The 25732-nt window shown below is 40.8% G+C and overlaps 6 non-coding genes across 6 annotated transcripts; all 6 read right to left on the bottom strand.

The window, feature by feature from the left end:
• Positions 1-8725: 8725 nt before the first annotated feature.
• On the bottom strand, positions 8726-8797 carry TRNAC-GCA (transfer RNA cysteine (anticodon GCA)). The gene has a single exon. It is a non-coding gene; the product is annotated as a tRNA-Cys (tRNA).
• Positions 8798-14142: 5345 nt separating this feature from the next.
• On the bottom strand, positions 14143-14214 carry TRNAC-GCA (transfer RNA cysteine (anticodon GCA)). Its single transcript has one exon. It is a non-coding gene; the product is annotated as a tRNA-Cys (tRNA).
• Positions 14215-20639: 6425 nt separating this feature from the next.
• Positions 20640-20711, bottom strand: TRNAC-ACA (transfer RNA cysteine (anticodon ACA)). Its single transcript has one exon. It is a non-coding gene; the product is annotated as a tRNA-Cys (tRNA).
• A 1012-nt stretch (positions 20712-21723) lies between these two features.
• On the bottom strand, positions 21724-21795 carry TRNAC-GCA (transfer RNA cysteine (anticodon GCA)). Its single transcript has one exon. It is a non-coding gene; the product is annotated as a tRNA-Cys (tRNA).
• Positions 21796-22806: 1011 nt separating this feature from the next.
• TRNAC-ACA (transfer RNA cysteine (anticodon ACA)) lies at positions 22807-22878 on the bottom strand. Its single transcript has one exon. It is a non-coding gene; the product is annotated as a tRNA-Cys (tRNA).
• A 1012-nt stretch (positions 22879-23890) lies between these two features.
• Positions 23891-23962, bottom strand: TRNAC-ACA (transfer RNA cysteine (anticodon ACA)). The gene has a single exon. It is a non-coding gene; the product is annotated as a tRNA-Cys (tRNA).
• Between the last annotated feature and the right edge of the window lie 1770 nt (positions 23963-25732).

Raw genomic sequence — 25732 nt, 5'->3', positions numbered from 1 at the left:
AATCGCATTATGGATTTCTATTCAATGTACGAGGGGGAAGAATGGAAAGGCTATGACATGAAGTTCCGTAAAGCAAAAAAATTTGATTCTTCTCTGTCTTGGGATTGTTTGGACTCGGTGTCATGGCACAAGCAACTCCTGCCAGGGGCGACAGGTACGTCCTCGCCAGGCGGGAGCGGGTCCGGGGTTGTCCGCCAAAAGCCCGGGGTGCCCTTTCGAGCAGGCACAGGTGGGGGCTATCAGCCTAGAGTTGGCGGGAAGGGCGGACAAGGAGGGGTCTGTTGGGGCTTCAATCGAGGCAATTGTAACAGACCACAGGGGACATGCAAGTTTAAGCATGTGTGTGCCGGCTGTGGGAATTCCTCACACCCGGAAAGTGCTTGTATATCAAAGAATGTCGGGGCGGGTGGAAAAGGAGGACCTAAGCAGGAGTGAGGTGGAACTTTGTGACCGATTGCCTACACCCGTTGATCTAATGGTTATGATTCCGTGGTTAAACAAGTACCCTGATCATGTGTCCGCTGGGGTGTTGAGGAAGGGTTTTTTACATGGCTTCCACATCCCGGTGGGGTAAGTTCGGGGGAACTCCTTTTGTAGAAATCAGTTATCGGTACGGCACAACCCAGGCGTGGCAGAAAGGAAAATAGCTAAAGAAGTCAGTTTAGGACGAGTGGCTGGCCCCTTTTCCTGCCCGCCGGTGGCCGATTTCATATGTTCCCCGTTAGGGGTGGTCCCGAAGAAAGATCCGGGGGAGTTTAGACTCATACATAACCTTTCTGCTCCTAGGGGTTCCTCAGTGAATGATGCTATAGACCCAGAAGTTTGTTCGGTACGATACGCATCGTTCGACGATGCCGTGGCCATTTTGAACCACCTAGGCCCCGGGGCGCTGATGGCGAAATGTGATATCGAATCAGAATTCCGGTTGCTTCCGGTGCACCCGCAGGATCACGCCTGCTAGGTTTTGCATTTCAGGGAAATTATTACATGGATAAATGCATGCCCATGGGTTGTTCCATTTCATGTGCATATTTTAAGATGTTTAGCTGTTTTTTGGAATGGGCATTTACAGAGGCCACAGGGCATAGACATGTTATGCATTATCTGGATGATTTTCTGTTTTTGGGGGCAGCCGATGATATGAATTGCGCACAGGCGCTGTATGATTTCTGCATCCTCATGAATGAATTCGGTGTCCCATTGGCACCAGGTAAGACGGTTGGACCATCTACTTCACTGGAGTTTCTGGGTATTGAGCTCGATTCTGTGGAGGGGTGTTTCCGACTACCAGTAGACAAAGTGACCAAGTTCCGGGCTTCCTTGATGCAATGCCTGAGTGGGGAGAAAATGACCCTGCACCAGTTACAACGAACAGTGGGTCAGCTTAATTTTGCCCTGAGGGTGATTCCTATGGCCCGCCCGTTTTCGCGCTCTATCGCGCAGGCTATGGGTGGTCTCAAAGAGGCTCACCACCGTACGAGACTGTCTGGAGAGGTTCGCCAGGATATGCGGATTTGGTTGGCATTTCTGGCGGACTTCAACGGTCGCGTCGTCTGGAGTTCCCCGCCAGAGTCTTCGGTGGAATTAGGTCTATGGACCGACTCGGCTGGGAGTGTGGGTTTTGGCGCCATCTTAGGTGATCGATGGTCGGCACAAACATGGCCAACATGGTGGCACTCTGACGGCCTCACAGGTAACATTGGGTTCCTGGAGTTATTCCCCATTTGGGTGGCTCTGATGACATGGGCTGATGATTTCAGGGGCCGCTCAGTGGTGTTTTGGTCCGACAATATGACTGTAGTAGATTGCATTAACCAACAGGCAGCACGCTGCAAAATGATTTTGAGATTGTTGAAAGAGATTGTGCTGCTGTGCATGAGATTGAATGTACTGTTCAGGGCAAAACATGTGCCAGGTGAACTCAATCTTGCGGCTGATGCACTCTCTCGTTCACGTATACAGGCATTCAGGGGTTATCTGCCCACAGCAGACTTATAGGCAGCACCATTCCCAGAAGCAATGTGGCTTATCGGTGCCTCGGATTACAAGACCTCATGGCAGCGAGTCTAGCCCCCAGGACAAGGAAAGCATACGAAGGAGCGTTTCGTTCTTATTGCACATATTTGGGTCCTGTAGGGAGTCTGCATTGGGGTCAGGAGGAGTCCTTCCTGGGGTACCTGGTTGCACTACACAGGGAGGGCCGATCAGTGGCTACGGCCGGTAGGCATAGGGCGGCCATTTCCTTCATGGCCCAGGTACACGGCATAAAAGATCCTACAGGTTCTTTTTTGGTGAAGAAAGCCCTTCGCGGCTGGCAGCGCCTTGAGGGTTGCAAGAGAGATACGAGGCACCCGATTGGCTTAGACAGACTGTCTCTGCTTTTAGCAAAGCTGGATGAGACGTGTTCCTCCCATTACGAAGCAGTTCTGTTCCGGGCAGCTTTCACATTGGCATTCCATGGGGCCATGAGGGTGAGCGAACTTGTCGCAAGGAACAAGAGAGATATGGAGGGAGGGTTGTGCAGGGATCACATCCAGATAAGGGGTGATTCGATGGTGATCATGATAGCCAGGTCCAAGACTGACCAGGGGGCTATGGGAGATAGTGTGGTCGTGCAGCGCAAGCGTGGGTCCCCCGTCTGCCCGTTGAAGTGTGTGGAAGACTAATTGGCGCTAAGAGCGGCCACTTGGGGGGGGAGCTTGCTCCGACACAAGGATGGCACCCCACTGACGAGATTTCAGTTTCAGAGGGTGCTGGCACTGGCAATCGCTGACGCGGGCATGGACCCGTGCGATTTTGGGACCCACTCCTTTAGGATAGGGGCTGCTACTGAGGCTACAGCCAGGGGTCAGAGTGCCGAGGAAGTGAAACAGTTGGGCCGTTGGTCCTCGAATTGTTTTAAGAGGTATGTGCGATTGCACATGTTGTAAGTGATCAATTGACATGCACTCACGTTTTCTGTCTTTTGTTTACTTTGCAGTTTTGCGGGCCTGCCATGCAGGGCGGAATTGGAGGTCGACCCTACATCAAGTGACCAGCGGTCAGAGATCACCGACTGGGGAAAGGATGGTATGGGTCATGGGCCACTCATACGTGAGACGCGCCGGTGACGTATTCAAGGAAGGTGACGCGATTCACACACCTGGGGAATACGGGTTCAGAGTGGCTTTCCACGGGAAAGGTGGGCTCGTTTTTGACAAATTTGAGTCATTTTTCGAGGGACTTTTAGGGCGGCATAGGTCACCGGCGTCTATAGTCATAGTACACCTGGGTGGCAACGATTTGGTGACACTGGGTAGACGAGAGTTACTTGAACGAATCTTGTCAACTGTTAGCTGGTTGGCTAAAAGAGTCCCGGGGTGCACGATTGCCTGGTCCCACATGATTCCTAGAAGGAGGTGGCAGGGGGGCCTTTCGTTGTCAGCTCTGAACCATTCAGTAAAACGGGTCAATAATAAGATTAATAGACTGTTCCGTTCTGCACAGTTGCATGTCATTCCTCATGGGTGTATCCGGGGTGACCATATGTATTTGAATGATGGGGTTCACCTGTCCAGGGTGGGGAATGACTTACTAATAGGAGATGTAGTTGCATGGTTGAGAGGTTTCAGGAAGCATGACCTATAGGAGGAGTTGGGGGGACCGGATAGTCGGTCAACTATCCGGTCTGTGGCGGTAAGGTCATGATCGGTGAGCAGGAATTTAAAGGTCCCTAGAGTGGGGCGCCACCCACAATGGATGGGAGCGCCCGGGGGAAGACGGCCATTGGCCCCTTCCACGGGGAGGCAGCACCCACTAAGGATGGGGCGCCTAGGGGGAGATGGCCATGGGCCCCTCCCAGGGGGGGAGGCGGTTAAATGCCCCTCCTGACTAATTTCCCGGGGGCCGGATATCCGCGACGGCGGATAGAGAGTATGGGGTGGGGGGGAGAGTCCACGCTGTCCTTCCTATGGAGACCTCATACGGGAACTCGGACGACCCTTAAGATGGTGTCGAGTAGAAAGGGGGCCCCCACCACGACAAGGGAAGTTACAGTTGGCAATGAGGGTAGAGCCCTCTGCGCATGCGCCGCTCACACGGTGAGGGCGGGAGTTTGGTAGTAGGGATCTGACACCGGTTAAGACCTTGCCGTTGGCCCTTAATGCTAGGATGTACAATTTGAATTAGAGTGTATGCATTTTCAGGATGTTAGCCAAAAGTACATGACTGCATCGAAATGTAATAAATGTCAAATTGTACATAATGCATAATGATGAAACTTTTAATTTAATGTTTTAAATTTTGTTTCATATTTTAATAAATACGGCCGGGAGGGTGACTCCCTCCCGTCTTCCAAAAAAGTCAACTATTGTCCGACTTCCCATCCTTGGGGATGTGTGTTGGGAGGGGGTGGCGGGCATCCCGGCCATATGGAAAGGGGCGACCGCTAGGTCCCCCCGAACGTATGGATGGGGGCCCGAACCTCCCGGGAAGCCATTTTGGGCGGGGTGGGCGTGGCCCGGCTGGTATGCCCAAAGCGGCGTAGCCGGAGCGCGCCTTCCCCCCGCCCGAGAGGGGTTGTCCTAGACACCTTGAAGGAAGACCACGCCCAGTAGGCGTATCGGGGACGGGTACACGCCCTCCCGCAGAAGGATAAAGGAGCGGGAACCCTGAAGATCGTCCTCTTGTTCCTCGGATCGGAAGGCTGCACCCACTCGTTGCTCGTGAGCCCTCGACGGAACAAGCAGCAATTTTGACCCACCCACCAGCCCCTGATAGCAAATGTTTGGAGGAAATAAAGTTTTCTGAGTGACGAAAGTATAGGCCTTTTCCTTTTCCTTGGTAGAGTGAATAAAGGAATGTTGAGAATGTATATGGTTTGCATTGGAGAATTTCTTCTTGCAGGAATGATCAGTAATAGCAGTAAGATGATGTGGAATTTTTCCTTTTAGTAGATAAACAACTGTCGTATTTATTTGTCGGGCGGTAAGGTCATGATCGGTGAGCAGGAATTTAAAGGTCCCTAGAGTGGGGCGCCACCCACAATGGATGGGAGCGCCCGGGGGAAGACGGCCATTGGCCCCTTCCACGGGGAGGCAGCACCCACTAAGGATGGGGCGCCTAGGGGGAGATGGCCATGGGCCCCTCCCAGGGGGGGAGGCGGTTAAATGCCCCTCCTGACTAATTTCCCGGGGGCCGGATATCCGCGACGGCGGATAGAGAGTATGGGGTGGGGGGGAGAGTCCACGATGTGCTTCATACGGAGACCTCATACGGGAACTCGGACGACCCTTAAGATGGCGTCGAGTAGAAAGGGGGCCCCGACCACGACAAGGGAAGTTACAGTTCGCAATGAGGGTAGAGCCCTCTGCGCATTCGCTGCTCACACGGTGAGGGCGGGAGTTTGGTAGTAGGGATCTGACACCGGTTAAGACCTTGCCGTTGGCCCTTAATGCTAGGATGTACAATTTGAATTAGAGTGTATGCATTTTCAGGATGTTAGCCAAAAGTACATGACTGCATCGAAATGTAATAAATGTCAAATTGTACATAATGCATAATGATGAAACTTTTAATTTAATGTTTTAAATTTTGTTTCATATTTTAATAAATACGGCCGGGAGGGTGACTCCCTCCCGTCTTCCAAAAAAGTCAACTATTGTCCGACTTCCCATCCTTGGGGATGTGTGTTGGGAGGGGGTGGCAGGCATCCCGGCCATATAAAAAACAGATTTATTTGTTTCATTGTTAGTTTATTTGAATAGGCAGTGGTACATAGGACCAATGCCTCTACATACAATGATTGTTTTGAAACATTCTTAAAGGGGAAGTGGTTTTTACGGGACACCTTATCATTTGAGGATTGGTTACCACAATCACTGAGATGGTGATGAAGTATGATTGTTTTGGGCCAAATTATGGTGGAAAAACATTTCTACGTACCACTACAATTCGATATTTGGAAAGTACACCCAAACACCCCTTTCGAATACCTTCCATTTAATACATCAGAAAAAGCCATTTTGCGTTTGCAAATGGCCTGATTCTTCAGACCAGCCTTCTTGCAACTGCAATGATAGTTCGTACATCTTGCACGTAGGCAGAGCTTTTAAGGAGAAATTAAATAGTTCCTACGTTGCACAAAAATGAAGTGCTTCAAACAAACACATACTTTGCATGCACAGAGAAGAGGTGGAATATATGTAAGACTGAAGACACAGGTGAAATGAGAAATAGATTGACTGCTTCGCTGCCAAGTTTTATACGCCATTTCTTCAGTGCAATACAAGAAAGCACCAAACAGTATAACAAAGTTGTCAATTGGTTTCATAGTCCATTCCCTTTGTTTAGTGCTGTGAAAGGAAGAGCCGATTTCCAAAATTGATCAATGATGTTTCAGAAATTTCCCAAAGGGAATACCAAGCCGAGTGTTAAAAACTGCATTTACTCACAGGTTTTGAGAAGCAAACACTGTAATGCCATTAAAGTGTAATATCCAAGGGAACACTGACTCTGTCAAAGATGATCCAAATGGAATTGATGAAAAGTCCTAATTACAAACAACAGAATCAAAATAGGGTGAGGGGACACCCGGATTTGAACCAGGGACCTCTTGATCTGCAATCAAATGCTCTACCACTGGCTACATCCCCAGCTTTTCAGTAAATTCAGAATGACAAAATATCAGTACATCATGAAAGAGTGTGAGGATCATACTAAGTTGTGCCAGAAAGTACAACCTTGAAACTGTGGAACAGGAGAAGTAGTCCTTAATATTATTTATTAAAGGAAAACTGGATCATTTAAAAAACAGATTTATTTGTTTCATTGTTATTTTATTTGAATAGGCAGTGGTACATAGGACCAATGCCTCTACATACAATGAATGTTTTGAAACATTCTTAAAGGGGAAGAGGTTTTTACAGGACACCTTATCATTTGAGGATTGGTTAACACAATCACTGAGATGGTGATGAAGTATGATTGTTTTGGGCCAAATTATGGTGGAAAAACATTTCTACGTACCAGTACAATTCGGTATTTGGAAGGCACACCCAAACACCCCTTTCGAATACCTTCCATTTAATACATCAAAAAAAGCCATTTTGCGTTTGCAAATGGCCTGATTCTTCAGACCAGCCTTCTTGCAACTGCAATGATAGTTCGTACATCTTGCACGTAGGCAGAGCTTTTAAGGAGAAATTAAATAGTTCCTACGTTGCACAAAAATGAAGTGCTTCAAACAAACACATACTTTGCATGCACAGAGAAGAGGTGGAATATATGTAAGACTGAAGACACAGGTGAAATGAGAAATAGATTGACTGCTTCGCTGCCAAGTTTTATACGCCATTTCTTCAGTGCAATACAAGAAAGCACCAAACAGTATAACAAAGTTGTCAATTGGTTTCATAGTCCATTCCCTTTGTTTAGTGCTGTGAAAGGAAGAGCCGAATTCCAAAATTGATCAATGATGTTTCAGAAATTTCCCAAAGGGAATAACAAGCCGAGTGTTAAAAACTGCATTTACTCACAGGTTTTGAGCAGGAAACACTGAAATGCTATTAAAGTGCAATATCCAAGGGAACACTGACTCTGTCAAAGATGATCCAAATGGAATTGATGAAAAGTCCCAATTACAAACAACAGAATCAAAATAGGGTGAGGGGACCCCCCGATTTGAACCAAGGACCTCTTGATCTGCAGGCAAATGCTCTACCACTGAGCTATATCCCCAGCTTTACAGTAAAATCAGAATGACAAAATATCAGTACATCATGAAAGAGTGAGAGGATCATACTAAGTTGTTCCGGAAAGTACAACCTTGAAACTGTGGAACAGGAGAAGTAGTCCTTAATATTATTCATTAAAGGAAAACTGGATCATTTAAAAAACAGATATTTGTTTCATTGTTATTTTATTTGAATAGGCAGTGGTACATAGGACCAATGCCTCTACATACAATGATTGTTTTGAAACATTATTAAAGGGGAAGAGGTTTTTACGGGACACCTTATCATTTGAGGATTGGTTAACACAATCACTGAGATGGTGATGAAGTATGATTGTTTTGGGCTAAATTATGGTGGAAAAACATTTCTACGTACCACTACAATTCGGTATTTGGAAGGTACACCCAAACACCCCTTTCGAATACCTTCTATTTAATACATCAGAAAAAGGGATTTTGCGTTTGCAAATGGCCTGATTCTTCAGACCAGCCTTCTTGCAACTGCAAGGATAGTTCGTACATCTTGCACGTAGGCAGAGCTTTTAAGGAGAAATTAAATAGTACCTACGTTGCACAAAAATGAAGTGCTTCAAACAAACACATACTTTGCATGCTTAGAGAAGAGGTGGAATATATGTAAGACTGAAGACACAGGTGAAATGAAAAATAGTTGACTGCTTTGCTGCCAAGTTTTATACGCCATTTCTTCAGTGCAATACAAGAAAGCACCAAACAGTATAACAAAGTTGTCAATTGGTTTCATAGTCCATTCCCTTTGTTTAGTGCTGTGAAAGGAAGAGCCGAATTCCAAAATTGATCAATGATGTTTCAGAAATGTCCCAAAGGGAATAACAAGCCTAGTGTTAAAAACTGCATTTACTCACAGGTTTTGAGCAGGAAACACTGAAATGCTATTAAAGTGCAATATTCAAGGGAACACTGACTCTGTCAAAGATGATCCAAATGGAATTGATGGAAAGTCCCAATTACAAACAACAGAACCAAAATAGGGTGAGAGGACACCAGGATTTGAACCAGGGACCTCTTGATCTGCAGTCAAATGCTCTACCACTGAGCTATATCCCCAGCTTTACAGTAAAATCAGAATGACAAAATATCAGTACATCATGAAAGAGTGAGAGGATCATACTAAGTTGTTCCGGAAAGTACAACCTTGAAACTGTGGAACAGGAGAAGTAGTCCTTAATATTATTTATTAAAGGAAAACTGGATCATTTAAAAAACAGATATTAGTTTCATTGTCATTTTATTTGAATAGGCAGTGGTACATAGGACCAATGCCTCTACATACAATGATTGTTTTGAAACATTATTAAAGGGGAAGAGGTTTTTACGGGACACCTTATCATTTGAGGATTTGTTACCACAATCACTGAGATGGTGATGAAGTATGATTGTTTTGGGCCAAATTATGGTGGAAAAACATTTCTACGTACCACTACAATTCGGTATTTGGAAGGTACACCCAAACAACCCTTTCGAATACCTTCCATTTAATACATCAGAAAAAGCCATTTTGCGTTTGAAAATGGCCTGATTCTTCAGACCAGCCTTCTTGCAACTGCAATGATAGTTCGTACATCTTGCACGTAGGCAGAGCTTTTGAGGAGAAATTAAATAGTTCCTACGTTGCACAAAAATGAAGTGCTTCAAACAAACACATACTTTGCATGCACAGAGAAGAGGAGGAATATATGTAAGACTGAAGACACAGGTGAAATGAGAAATAGATTGACTGCTTCGCTGCCAAGTTTTATACGCCATTTCTTCAGTGCAATACAAGAAAGCACCAAACAGTATAACAAAGTTGTCAATTGGTTTCATAGTCCATTCCCTTTGTTTAGTGCTGTGAAAGGAAGAGCCGAATTCCAAAATTGATCAATGATGTTTCAGAAATTTCCCAAAGGGAATAACAAGCCGAGTGTTAAAAACTGTATTTACTCACAGGTTTTGAGCAGGAAACACTGAAATGCTATTAAAGTGCAATATCCAAGGGAACACTGACTCTGTCAAAGATGATCCAAATGGAATTGATGAAAAGTCCCAATTACAAACAACAGAATCAAAATATGGTGGAGGGGACACCCGGATTTGGACGAGGGACCTCTTGATCTGCAGTCAAATGCTCTAACACTGAGCTATATCCCCAGCTTTTCAGTAAAATCAGAATGACAAAATATCAGTACATCATGAAAGAGTGTTAGGATCATACTAAGTTGTGCCAGAAAGTACAACCTTGAAACTGTGGAACAGGAGAAGTAGTCCTTAATATTATTTATTAAAGGAAAACTGGATCATTTAAAAAACAGATGTATTTGTTTCATTGTTATTTTATTTGAATAGGCAGTGGTTAATAGGACCAATGCCTCTACATACAATGATTGTTTTGAAACATTCTTAAAGGGGAAGAGGTTTTTACGGGACACCTTATCATTTGAGGATTGGTTACCACAATCACGGAGATGATGATGAAGTATGATAGTTTTGGGCCAAATTAAGGTGGAAAAACATTTCTACGTACCACTACAATTCGGTATTTGGAAGGTACACCCAAACACCCCTTTCGAATACCTTCCATTTAATACATCAGAAAAAGCCATTTTGCGTTTGCAAATGGCCTGATTGTTTAGACCAGCCTTCTTGCAACTGCAATGATAGTTCGTACATCTTGCACGTAGGCAGAGCTTTTAAGGAGAAATTAAATAGTTCCTACGTTGCACAAAAATGAAGTGCTTCAAACAAACACATACTTTGCATGCACAGAAAAGAGGTGGAATATATGTAAGACTGAAGACACAGGTGAAATGAGAAATAGATTGACTGCTTCGCTGCCAAGTTTTATACGCCATTTCTTCAGCGCAATACAAAAAGCACCAAACAGTATGACAAAGTTGTCAATTGGTTTCATAGTCCATTCCCTTTGTTTAGTGCTGTGAAAGGAAGAGCCGAATTCCAAAATTGATCAATGATGTTTCAGAAATTTCCCAAAGGGAATAACAAGCCGAATGTTAAAAACTGCATTTACTCACAGGTTTTGAGCAGGAAACACCGAAATGCTATTAAAGTGCAATATCCAAGGGAACACTGACTCTGTCAAAGATGATCCAAATGGAATTGATGAAAAGTCCTAATTACAAACAACAGAATCAAAATAGGGTGAGGGGACAACCGGATTTGAACCAGGGACCTCTTGATCTGCAGTCAAATGCTCTACCACTGGCTATATCCCCAGCTTTTCAGTAAATTCAGAATGACAAAATATCAGTACATCATGAAAGAGTGTGAGGATCATACTAAGTTGTGCCAGAAAGTACAACCTTGAAACTGTGGAACAGGAGAAGTAGTCCTTAATATTATTTATTAAAGGAAAACTGGATCATTTAAACAACAGATTTATTTGTTTCATTGTTATTTTATTTGAATAGGCAGTGATACATAGGACCAATGCCTCTACATACAATGAATGTTTTGAAACATTCTTAAAGGGGAAGAGGTTTTTACAGGACACCTTATCATTTGAGGATTGGTTAACACAATCACTGAGATGGTGATGAAGTATGATTGTTTTGGGCCAAATTATGGTGGAAAAACATTTCTACGTACCAGTTCAATTCGGTATTTGGAAGGCACACCCAAACACCCCTTTCGAATACCTTCCATTTAATACATCAAAAAAAGCCATTTTGCGTTTGCAAATGGCCTGATTCTTCAGACCAGCCTTCTTGCAACTGCAATGATAGTTTGTACATCTTGCACGTAGGCAGAGCTTTTAAGGAGAAATTAAATAGTTCCTATGTTGCACAAAAATGAAGTGCTTCAAACAAACACATACTTTGCATGCACAGAGAAGAGGTGGAATATATGTAAGACTGAAGACACAGGTGAAATGAGAAATAGATTGACTGCTTCGCTGCCAAGTTTTATACGCCATTTCTTCAGTGCAATACAAGAAAGCACCAAACAGTATAACAAAGTTGTCAATTGGGTTCATAGTCCATTCCCTTTGTTTAGTGCTGTGAAAGGAAGAGCCGAATTCCAAAATTGATCAATGATGTTTCAGAAATTTCCCAAAGGGAATACCAAGCCGAGTGTTAAAAACTGCATTTACTCACAGGTTTTGAGCAGGAATCACTGAAATGCTATTAAAGTGCAATATCCAAGGGAACACTGACTCTGTCAAAGATGATCCAAATGGAATTGATGAAAATTCCCAATTACAAACAACAGAATCAAAATAGGGTGAGGGGACACCTGGATTTAAACCAGGGACCTCTTGATCTGCAGTCAAATGCTCTACCACTGGGCTATATCCCCAGCTTTTCAGTAAAATCAGAATGACAAAATATCAGTACATCATGAAAGAGTGTGAGGATCATACTAAGTTGTGCCAGAAAGTACAACCTTGAAACTGTGGAAAAGGAGAAGTAGTCCTTAATATTATTTATTAAATGAAAACTGGATCATTTAAAAAACAGATTTATTTGTTTCATCGTTAGTTTATTTGAATAGGCAGTGGTACATAGGACCAATGCCTCTACATACTATGATTGTTTTGAAACATTCTTAAAGGGGAAGAAGTTTTTACGGGACACCTTATCATTTGAGGATTGGTTACCACAATCACTGAGATGGTGATGAAGTATGATTGTTTTGGGCCAAATTATGGTGGAAAAACATTTCTACGTACCACTACAATTCGGTATTTGGAAGGTACACCCAAACACCCCTTTCGAATACCTTCCATTTAATACATCAGAAAAAGCCATTTTGTGTTTGCAAATGGCCAGATTCTTCAGACCAGCCTTCTTGCAACTGCAATGATAGTTCGTACATCTTGCACGTAGGCAGAGCTTTTAAGGAGAAAATAAATAGTTCCTACGTTGCACAAAAATGAAGTGCTTCAAACAAGCACATACTTTGCATGCACAGAGAAGAGGTGGAATATATGTAAGACTGAAGACACAGGTGAAATGAGAAATAGATTGACTGCTTCGCTGCGAAGTTTTATACGCCATTTCTTCAGTGCAATACAAGAAAGCACCAAACAGTATAACAAAGTTGTCAATTGGTTTCAAAGTCCATTCCCTTTGTTTAGTGCAGTGAAAGGAAGAGCCGAATTCCAAAATTGATCAATGATGTTTCAGAAATTTCCCTAAGGAAATACCAAGCCGAGTGTTAAAAACTGCATTTACTCACAGGTTTTGAGAAGCAAACACTGTAATGCCATTAAAGTGCAATATCCAAGGGAACACTGACTCTGTCAAAGATGATCCAAATGGAATTGATGAAAATTCCCAATTACAAACAACAGAATCAAAATAGGGTGAGGGGACACCTGGATTTAAACCAGGGACCTCTTGATCTGCAGTCAAATGCTCTACCACTGGGCTATATCCCCAGCTTTTCAGTAAAATCAGAATGACAAAATATCAGTACATCATGAAAGAGTGTGAGGATCATACTAAGTTGTGCCAGAAAGTACAACCTTGAAACTGTGGAAAAGGAGAAGTAGTCCTTAATATTATTTATTAAATGAAAACTGGATCATTTAAAAAACAGATTTATTTGTTTCATCGTTAGTTTATTTGAATAGGCAGTGGTACATAGGACCAATGCCTCTACATACAATGATTGTTTTGAAACATTCTTAAAGGGGAAGAAGTTTTTACGGGACACCTTATCATTTGAGGATTGGTTACCACAATCACTGAGATGGTGATGAAGTATGATTGTTTTGGGCCAAATTATGGTGGAAATACATTTCTACGTACCACTACAATTCGGTATTTGGAAGGTACACCCAAACACCCCTTTCGAATACCTTCAATTTAATACATCAGAAAAAGCCATTTTGTGTTTGCAAATGGCCAGATTCTTCAGACCAGCCTTCTTGCAACTGCAATGATAGTTCGTACATCTTGCACGTAGGCAGAGCTTTTAAGGAGAAATTAAATAGTTCCTACGTTGCACAAAAATGAAGTGCTTCAAACAAGCACATACTTTGCATGCACAGAGAAGAGGTGGAATATATGTAAGACTGAAGACACAGGTGAAATGAGAAATAGATTGACTGCTTCGCTGCCAAGTTTTATACGCCATTTCTTCAGTGCAATACAAGAAAGCACCAAACAGTATAACAAAGTTGTCAATTGGTTTCATAGTCCATTCCCTTTGTTTAGTGCTGTGAAAGGAAGAGCCGAATTCCAAAATTGATCAATGATGTTTCAGAAATTTCCCAAAGGGAATACCAAGCCGAGTGTTAAAAACTGCATTTACTCACAGGTTTTGAGAAGCAAACACTGTAATGCCATTAAAGTGCAATATCCAAGGGAACACTGACTCTGTCAAAGATGATCCAAATGGAATTGATGGAAAGTCCCAATTACAATCAACAGAATCAAAATAGGATGAGGGGACACCAGGATTTGAACCAGGGACCTCTTGATCTGCAGTCAAATGCTCTACCACTGAGCTATATCCCCAGCTTTACAGTACAATCAGAATGACAAAATATCAGTACATCATGAAAGAGTGAGAGGATCATACTAAGTTGTTCCGGAAAGTACAACCTTGAAACTGTGGAACAGGAGAAGTAGTCCTTAATATTTTTCATTAAAGGAAAACTGGATCATTTAAAAAACAGACTTATTTGTTTCATTGTTATTTTATTTGAATAGGCAGTGGTACATAGGACCAATGCCTCTACATACAATGATTATTTTGAAACATTCTTAAAGGGGAAGAGGTTTTTACGGGACACCTTATTATTTGAGGATTGGTTACCACAATCACTGAGATGGTGATGAAGTATGATTGTTTTGGGCCAAATTATGGTGGAAAAACATTTCTACGTACCACTACAATTCGGTATTTGGAAGGTACACCCAAACACCCCTTTCGAATACCTTCTATTTAATACATAAGAAAAAGCCATTTTGCGTTTGCAAATGGCCTGATTCTTCAGACCAGCCTTCTTGCAACTATAATGATAGTTCGTACATCTTGCACGTAGGCAGAGCTTTTAAGGAGAAATTAAATAGTTCCTACGTTGCACAAAAATGAAGTGCTTCAAACAAACACATACTTCGCATGCACAGAGAAGAGGTGGAATATATGTAAGACTGAAGACACAGGTGAAATGAGAAATAGTTGACTGCTTCGCTGCCAAGTTTTATACGCCATTTCTTCAGTGCAATACAAGAAAGCACCAAACAGTATAACAAAGTTGTCAATTGGTTTCATAGTCCATTCCCTTTGTTTAGTGCTGTGAAAGGAAGAGCCGAATTCCAAAATTGATCAATGATGTTTCAGAAATTTCCCAAAGGGAATACCAAGCCGAGTGTTAAAAACTGTATTTACTCACAGGTTTTGAGCAGGAAACACTGAAATGCTATTAAAGTGCAATGTCCAAGGGAACACTGACTCTGTCAAAGATGATCCAAATGGAATTGATGAAAAGTCCCAATTACAAACAACAGAATCAAAATATGGTGGAGGGGACACCCGGATTTGGACGAGGGACCTCTTGATCTGCAGTCAAATGCTCTAACACTGAGCTATATCCCCAGCTTTTCAGTAAAATCAGAATGACAAAATATCAGTACATCATGAAAGAGTGTTAGGATCATACTAAGTTGTGCCAGAAAGTACAACCTTGAAACTGTGGAACAGGAGAAGTAGTCCTTAATATTATTTATTAAAGGAAAACTGGATCATTTAAAAAACAGATGTATTTGTTTCATTGTTATTTTATTTGAATAGGCAGTGGTTAATAGGACCAATGCCTCTACATACAATGATTGTTTTGAAACATTCTTAAAGGGGAAGAGGTTTTTACGGGACACCTTATCATTTGAGGATTGGTTACCACAATCACGGAGATGATGATGAAGTATGATAGTTTTGGGCCAAATTAAGGTGGAAAAACATTTCTACGTACCACTACAATTCGGTATTTGGAAGGTACACCCAAACACCCCTTTCGAATACCTTCCATTTAATACATCAGAAAAAGCCATTTTGCGTTTGCAAATGGCCTGATTCTTTAGACCAGCCTTCTTGCAACTGCAATGATAGTTCGTACATCTTGCACGTAGGCAGAGCTTTTAAGGAGAAATTAAATAGTTCCTACGTTGCACAAAAATGAAGTGCTTCAAACAAACACATACTTTGCATGCACAGAGAAGAGGTGGAATATATGTAAGACTGAAGACACAGGTGAAATGAGAAATAGATTGACTGCTTCTCTGCCAAGTTTTATACGCCATTTCTTCAGCGCAATACAAAAAGCACCAAACAGTATGACGAAGTTGTCAATTGGTTTCATAGTCCATTCCCTTTGTTTAGTGCTGTGAAAGGAAGAGCCGAATTCCAAAATTGATCAATGATGTTTCAGAAATTTCCCAAAGGGAATACCAAGCCGAGTGTTAAAAACTGGATTTACTCACAGGCTTTGAGCAGGAAACACGGAAATGCTATGAAAGTGCAATATCCAAGGGACCACTGACTCTGTCAAAGATGATCCAAATGGAATTGATGGAATGTCCCAATTACAAACAACAGAATCAAAATAAGGTGAGGGGACACCAGGATTTGAACCAGGGACCTCTCGATTTGCAGTCAAATGCTCTACCACTGAGCTATATCCCCAGCTTTACAGTACAATCAGAATGACAAAATATCAGTACATCATGAAAGAGTGAGAGGATCATACTAAGTTGTTCCGGAAAGTACAACCTTGAAACTGTGGAACAGGAGAAGTAGTCCTTAATATTATTTATTAAAGGAAAACTGGATCATTTAAAAAACAGATATTTGTTTCATTGTTATTTTATTTGAATAGGCAGTGGTACATAGGACCAATGCCTCTCCATACAATGATTGTTTTGAAACATTCTTAAAGGGGAAGAGGTTTTTACGGGACACCTTATCATTTGAGGATTGGTTACCACAATCACTGAGATGGTGATGAAGTATGATTGTTTTGGGCCAAATTATGGTGGAAAAACATTTCTACGTACCACTACAATTCGGGATTTGGAAGGTACACCCAAACACCCCTTTCGAATACCTTCCATTTAATACATCAGATAAAGCCATTTTGCGTTTGCAAATGGCCTGATTCTTCAGACCAGCCTTCTTGCAACTGCAATGATAGTTCGTACATCTTGCACGTAGGCAGAGCTTATAAGGAGAAATTAAATAGTTCCTACGTTGCACAAAAATGAAGTGCTTCAAACAAACACATACTTTGCATGCACAGAGAAGAGGTGGAATATATGTAAGACTGAAGACACAGGTGAAATGAGAAATAGATTGACTGCTTCGCTGCCAAGTTTTATACGCCATTTCTTCAGTGCAATACAAGAAAGCACCAAACAGTATAACAAAGTTGTCAATTGGTTTCATAGTCCATTCCCTTTGTTTAGTGCTGTGAAAGGACGAGCCGAATTCCAAAATTGATCAATGATGTTTCAGAAATTTCCCAAAGGGAATAACAAGCCGAATGCTAAAAACTGCATTTACTCACAGGTTTTGAGCAGGAAACACCGAAATGCTATTAAAGTGCAATATCCAAGGGAACACTGACTCTGTCAAAGATGATCCAAATGGAATTGATGAAAAGTCCTAATTACAAACAACAGAATCAAAATAGGGTGAGGGGACAACCGGATTTGAACCAGGGACCTCTTGATCTGCAGTCAAATGCTCTACCACTGGCTACATCCCCAGCTTTTCAGTAAATTCAGAATGACAAAATATCAGTACATCATGAAAGAGTGTGAGGATCATACTAAGTTGTGCCAGAAAGTACAACCTTGAAACTGTGGAACAGGAGAAGTAGTCCTTAATATTATTTATTAAAGGAAAACTGGATCATTTAAAAAACAGATTTATTTGTTTCATTGTTATTTTATTTGAATAGGCAGTGATACATAGGACCAATGCCTCTACATACAATGAATGTTTTGAAACATTCTTAAAGGGGAAGAGGTTTTTACAGGACACCTTATCATTTGAGGATTGGTTAACACAATCACTGAGATGGTGATGAAGTATGATTGTTTTGGGCCAAATTATGGTGGAAAAACATTTCTACGTACCAGTAAAATTCGGTATTTGGAAGGCACACCCAAACACCCCTTTCGAATACCTTCCATTTAATACATCAAAAAAAGCCATTTTGCGTTTGCAAATGGCCTGATTCTTCAGACCAGCCTTCTTGCAACTGCAATGATAGTTTGTACATCTTGCACGTAGGCAGAACTTTTAAGGAGAAATTAAATAGTTCCTATGTTGCACAAAAAGGAAGTGCTTCAAACAAACACATACTTTGCATGCACAGAGAAGAGGTGGAATATATGTAAGACTGAAGACACAGGTGAAATGAGAAATAGATTGACTGCTTCGCTGCCAAGTTTTATACGCCATTTCTTCAGTGCAATACAAGAAAGCACCAAACAGTATAACAAAGTTGTCAATTGGTTTCATAGTCCATTCCCTTTGTTTAGTGCTGTGAAAGGAAGAGCCGAATTCCAAAATTGATCAATGATGTTTCAGAAATTTCCCAAAGGGAATACCAAGCCGAGTGTTAAAAACTGGATTTACTCACAGGCTTTGAGCAGGAAACACGGAAATGCTATGAAAGTGCAATATCCAAGGGACCACTGACTCTGTCAAAGATGATCCAAATGGAATTGATGGAATGTCCCAATTACAAACAACAGAATCAAAATAAGGTGAGGGGACACCAGGATTTGAACCAGGGACCTCTCGATTTGCAGTCAAATGCTCTACCACTGAGCTATATCCCCAGCTTTACAGTACAATCAGAATGACAAAATATCAGTACATCATGAAAGAGTGAGAGGATCATACTAAGTTGTTCCGGAAAGTACAACCTTGAAACTGTGGAACAGGAGAAGTAGTCCTTAATATTATTTATTAAAGGAAAACTGGATCATTTAAAAAACAGATATTTGTTTCATTGTTATTTTATTTGAATAGGCAGTGGTACATAGGACCAATGCCTCTCCATACAATGATTGTTTTGAAACATTCTTAAAGGGGAAGAGGTTTTTACGGGACACCTTATCATTTGAGGATTGGTTACCACAATCACTGAGATGGTGATGAAGTATGATTGTTTTGGGCCAAATTATGGTGGAAAAACATTTCTACGTACCACTACAATTCGGGATTTGGAAGGTACACCCAAACACCCCTTTCGAATACCTTCCATTTAATACATCAGATAAAGCCATTTTGCGTTTGCAAATGGCCTGATTCTTCAGACCAGCCTTCTTGCAACTGCAATGATAGTTCGTACATCTTGCACGTAGGCAGAGCTTATAAGGAGAAATTAAATAGTTCCTACATTGCACAAAAATGAAGTGCTTCAAACAAACACATACTTTGCATGCACAGAGAAGAGGTGGAATATATGTAAGACTGAAGACACAGGTGAAATGAGAAATAGATTGACTGCTTCGCTGCCAAGTTTTATACGCCATTTCTTCAGTGCAATACAAGAAAGCACCAAACAGTATAACAAAGTTGTCAATTGGTTTCATAGTCCATTCCCTTTGTTTAGTGCTGTGAAAGGAAGAGCCGAATTCCAAAATTGATCAATGATGTTTCAGAAATTTCCCAAAGGGAATAACAAGCCGAATGTTAAAAACTGCATTTACTCACAGGTTTTGAGCAGGAAACACCGAAATGCTATTAAAGTGCAATATCCAAGGGAACACTGACTCTGTCAAAGATGATCCAAATGGAATTGATGAAAAGTCCTAATTACAAACAACAGAATCAAAATAGGGTGAGGGGACAACCGGATTTGAACCAGGGACCTCTTGAACTGCAGTCAAATGCTCTACCACTGGCTATATCCCCAGCTTTTCAGTAAATTCAGAATGACAAAATATCAGTACATCATGAAAGAGTGTGAGGATCATACTAAGTTGTGCCAGAAAGTACAACCTTGAAACTGTGGAACAGGAGAAGTAGTCCTTAATATTATTTATTAAAGGAAAACTGGATCATTTAAAAAACAGATTTATTTGTTTCATTGTTATTTTATTTGAATAGGCAGTGATACATAGGACCAATGCCTCTACATACAATGAATGTTTTGAAACATTCTTAAAGGGGAAGAGGTTTTTACAGGACACCTTATCATTTGAGGATTGGTTAACACAATCACTGAGATGGTGATGAAGTATGATTGTTTTGGGCCAAATTATGGTGGAAAAACATTTCTACGTACCAGTACAATTCGGTATTTGGAAGGCACACCCAAACACCCCTTTCGAATACCTTCCATTTAATACATCAAAAAAAGCCATTTTGCGTTTGCAAATGGCCTGATTCTTCAGACCAGCCTTCTTGCAACTGCAATGATAGTTTGTACATCTTGCACGTAGGCAGAGCTTTTAAGGAGAAATTAAATAGTTCCTATGTTGCACAAAAATGAAGTGCTTCAAACAAACACATACTTTGCATGCACAGAGAAGAGGTGGAATATATGTAAGACTGAAGACACAGGTGAAATGAGAAATAGATTGACTGCTTCGCTGCCAAGTTTTATACGCCATTTCTTCAGTGCAATACAAGAAAGCACCAAACAGTATAACAAAGTTGTCAATTGGTTTCATAGTCCATTCCCTTTGTTTAGTGCTGTGAAAGGAAGAGCCGAATTCCAAAATTGATCAATGATGTTTCAGAAATTTCCCAAAGGGAATACCAAGCCGAGTGTTAAAAACTGCATTTACTCACAGGTTTTGAGCAGGAAACACTGACATGCTATTAAAGTGCAATATCCAAGGGAACACTGACTCTGTTAAAGATGATCCAAATGGAATTGATGAAAAGTTCCAATTACAAACAACAGAATCAAAGTAGGGTGAGGGGACACTCGGATTTGAACCAGGGACCTCTTGATCTGTAGTGAAATGCTCTACCACTGAGCTATATCCCCAGCTTGTCAGTAAAATCAGAATGACAAATTATCAGTACATCATGAAAGAGTGTGATTATCATACTAAGTTGTGCCAGAAAGTACAACCTTGAAACTGTGGAAAAGGAGAAGTAGTCCTTAATATTATTTATTAAATGAAAACTGGATCATTTAAAAAACAGATTTATTTGTTTCATCGTTAGTTTATTTGAATAGGCAGTGGTACATAGGACCAATGCCTCTACATACAATGATTGTTTTGAAACATTCTTAAAGGGGAAGAAGTTTTTACGGGACACCTTATCATTTGAGGATTGGTTACCACAATCACTGAGATGGTGATGAAGTATGATTGTTTTGGGCCAAATTATGGTGGAAAAACATTTCTACGTACCACTACAATTCGGTATTTGGAAGGTACACCCAAACACCCCTTTCGAATACGTTCCATTTAATACATCAGAAAAAGCCATTTTGTGTTTGCAAATGGCCAGATTCTTCAGACCAGCCTTCTTGCAACTGCAATGATAGTTCGTACATCTTGCACGTAGGCAGAGCTTTTAAGGAGAAATTAAATAGTTCCTACGTTGCACAAAAATGAAGTGCTTCAAACAAGCACATACTTTGCATGCACAGAGAAGAGGTGGAATATATGTAAGACTGAAGACACAGGTGAAATGAGAAATAGATTGACTGCTTCGCTGCCAAGTTTTATACGCCATTTCTTCAGTGCAATACAAGAAAGCACCAAACAGTATAACAAAGTTGTCAATTGGTTTCAAAGTCCATTCCCTTTGTTTAGTGCAGTGAAAGGAAGAGCCGAATTCCAAAATTGATCAATGATGTTTCAGAAATTTCCCTAAGGAAATACCAAGCCGAGTGTTAAAAACTGCATTTACTCACAGGTTTTGAGAAGCAAACACTGTAATGCCATTAAAGTGCAATATCCAAGGGAACACTGACTCTGTCAAAGATGATCCAAATGGAATTGATGGAAAGTCCCAATTACAATCAACAGAATCAAAATAGGGTGAGGGGACACCAGGATTTGAACCAGGAACCTCTTGATCTGCAGTCAAATGCTCTACCACTGAGCTATATCCCCAGCTTTATAGAACAATCAGAATGACAAAATATCAGTACATCATGAAAGAGTGAGAGGATCATACTAAGTTGTTCCGGAAAGTACAACCTTGAAACTGTGGAACAGGAGAAGTAGTCCTTAATATTATTCATTAAAGGAAAACTGGATCATTTAAAAAACAGACTTATTTGTTTCATTGTTATTTTATTTGAATAGGCAGTGGTACATAGGACCAATGCCTCTACATACAATGATTATTTTGAAACATTCTTAAAGGGGAAGAGGTTTTTACGGGACACCTTATTATTTGAGGATTGGTTACCACAATCACTGAGATGGTGATGAAGTATGATTGTTTTGGGCCAAATTATGGTGGAACAACATTTCTACGTACCACTACAATTCGGTATTTGGAAGGTACACCCAAACACCCCTTTCGAATACCTTCTATTTAATACATAAGAAAAAGCCATTTTGCGTTTGCAAATGGCCTGATTCTTCAGACCAGCCTTCTTGCAACTATAATGATAGTTCGTACATCTTGCACGTAGGCAGAGCTTTTAAGGAGAAATTAAATAGTTCCTACGTTGCACAAAAATGAAGTGCTTCAAACAAACACATACTTCGCATGCACAGAGAAGAGGTGGAATATATGTAAGACTGAAGACACAGGTGAAATGAGAAATAGTTGACTGCTTCGCAGCCAAGTTTTATACGCCATTTCTTCAGTGCAATACAAGAAAGCACCAAACAGTATAACAAAGTTGTCAATTGGTTTCATAGTCCATTCCCTTTGTTTAGTGCTGTGAAAGGAAGAGCCGAATTCCAAAATTCATCAATGATGTTTCAGAAATTTCCCAAAGGGAATAACAAGCTGAGTGTTAAAAACTGCATTTACTCACAGGTTTTGAGCAGGAAACACTGACATGCTATTAAAGTGCAATATCCAAGGGAACACTGACTCTGTTAAAGATGATCCAAATGGAATTGATGAAAAGTCCCAATTACAAACAACAGAATCAAAGTAGGGTGAGGGGACACCCGGATTTGAACCAGGGATCTCTTGATCTGTAGTCAAATGCTCTACCACTGAGCTATATCCCCAGCTTTTCAGTAAAATCAGAATGACAAGTTATCAGTACATCATGAAAGAGTGTGAGGATCATACTAAGTTGTGCCAGAAAGTACAACCTTGAAACTGTGGAACAGGAGAAGTAGTCCTTAATATTATTTATTAAAGGAAAACTGGATCATTTAAAAAACAGATTTATTTGTTTCATCGTTATTTTATTTGAATAGGCAGTGGTACATAGGACCAATGCCTCTACATACAATGAATGTTTTGAAACATTCTTAAAGGGGAAGAGGTTTTTACAGGACACCTTATCATTTGAGGATTGGTTACCACAATCACTGAGATGGTGATGAAGTATGATTGTTTTGGGCCAAATTATGGTGGAAAAACATTTCTACGTACCACTACAATTCGGTATTTGGAAGGTACACCCAAACACCCCTTTCGAATACCTTCCATTTAATACATCAGAAAAAGCCATTTTGCATTTGCAAATAGCCTGATTCTTCAGACCAGCCTTCTTGCAACTGCAATGATAGTTCGTACATCTTGCACGTAGGCAGAGCTTTTCAGGAGAAATTAAATAGTTCCTACGTTGCACAAAAATGAAGTGCTTCAAACAAACACATACTTTGCATGCACAGAGAAGAGGTGGAATATATGTAAGACTGAAGACACAGGTGAAATGAGAAATATATTGACTGCTTCGTTGCCAAGTTTTATACGCCATTTCTTCAGTGCAATACAAGAAAGCACCAAACAGTATAACAAAGTTGTCAATTGGTTTCATAGTCCATTCCCTTTGTTTAGTGCTGTGAAAGGAAGAGCCGAATTCCAAAATTGATCAATGATGTTTCAGAAATTTCCCAAAGGGAATACCAAGCCGAGTGTTAAAAACTGCATTTACTCACAGGTTTTGAGCAGGAAACACTGACATGCTATTAAAGTGCAATATCCAAGGGAACACTGACTCTGTTAAAGATGATCCAAATGGAATTGATGAAAAGTCCCAATTACAAACAACAGAATCAAAGTAGGGTGAGGGGACACCCGGATTTGAACCAGGGACCTCTTGATCTGTAGTCAAATGCTCTACCACTGAACTATATCCCCAGCTTTTCAGTAAAATCAGAATGACAAATTATCAGTACATCATGAAAGAGTGTGAGGATCATACTAAGTTGTGCCAGAAAGTACAACCTTGAAACTGTGGAACAGGAGAAGTAGTCCTTAATATTATTTATTACAGGAAAACTGGATCATTTAAAAAACAGATTTATTTGTTTCATTGTTATTTTATTTGAATAGGCAGTGGTACATAGGACCAATGCCTCTACATACAATGATTGTTTTGAAACATTATTAAAGGGGAAGAGGTTTTTACGGGACACCTTATCATTTGAGGATTTGTTACCACAATCACTGAGATGGTGATGAAGTATGATTGTTTTGGGCCAAATTATGGTGGAAAAACATTTCTACGTACCACTACAATTCGGTATTTGGAAGGTACACCCAAACAACCCTTTCGAATACCTTCCATTTAATACATCAGAAAAAGCCATTTTGCGTTTGAAAATGGCCTGATTCTTCAGACCAGCCTTCTTGCAACTGCAATGATAGTTCGTACATCTTGCACGTAGGCAGAGCTTTTAAGGAGAAATTAAATAGTTCCTACGTTGCACAAAAATGAAGTGCTTCAAACAAACACATACTTTGCATGCACAGAGAAGAGGAGGAATATATGTAAGACTGAAGACACAGGTGAAATGAGAAATAGATTGACTGCTTCGCTGCCAAGTTTTATACGCCATTTCTTCAGTGCAATACAAGAAAGCACCAAACAGTATAACAAAGTTGGCAATTGGTTTCATAGTCCATTCCCTTTGTTTAGTGCTGTGAAAGGAAGAGCCGAATTCCAAAATTGATCAATGATGTTTCAGAAATTTCCCAAAGGGAATAACAAGCTGAGTGTTAAAAACTGTATTTACTCACAGGTTTTGAGCAGGAAACACTGAAATGCCATTAAAGTGCAATATCCAAGGGAACACTGACTCTGTCAAAGATGATCCAAATGGAATTGATGAAAAGTCCCGATTACAAACAACAGAATCAAAATATGGTGATGGGGACACCCGGATTTGGACGAGGGACCTCTTGATCTGCAGTCAAATGCTCTAACACTGAGCTATATCCCCAGCTTTTCAGTAAAATCAGAATGACAAAATATCAGTACATCATGAAAGAGTGTTAGGATCATACTAAGTTGTGCCAGAAAGTACAACCTTGAAACTGTGGAACAGGAGAAGTAGTCCTTAATATTATTTATTAAAGGAAAACTGGATCATTTAAAAAACAGATGTATTTGTTTCATTGTTATTTTATTTGAATAGGCAGTGGTTAATAGGACAAATGCCTCTACATACAATGATTGTTTTGAAACATTCTTAAAGGGGAAGAGGTTTTTACGGGACACCTTATCATTTGAGGATTGGTTACCACAATCACGGAGATGATGATGAAGTATGATAGTTTTGGGCCAAATTAAGGTGGAAAAACATTTCTACGTACCACTACAATTCGGTATTTGGAAGGTACACCCAAACACCCCTTTCGAATACCTTCCATTTAATACATCAGAAAAAGCCATTTTGCGTTTGCAAATGGCCTGATTCTTTAGACCAGCCTTCTTGCTACTGCAATGATAGTTCGTACATCTTGCACGTAGGCAGAGCTTTTAAGGAGAAATTAAATAGTTCCTACGTTGCACAAAAATGAAGTGCTTCAAACAAACACATACTTTGCATGCACAGAGAAGAGGTGGAATATATGTAAGACTGAAGACACAGGTGAAATGAGAAATAGATTGACTGCTTCGCTGCC

Source organism: Lissotriton helveticus, chromosome 1_2 (assembly GCF_964261635.1).
Source record: "Lissotriton helveticus chromosome 1_2, aLisHel1.1, whole genome shotgun sequence".
NCBI classification, from domain to species: Eukaryota; Metazoa; Chordata; class Amphibia; order Caudata; family Salamandridae; genus Lissotriton; species Lissotriton helveticus.
This window is presented reverse-complemented; position numbering and strand designations above follow the sequence as displayed.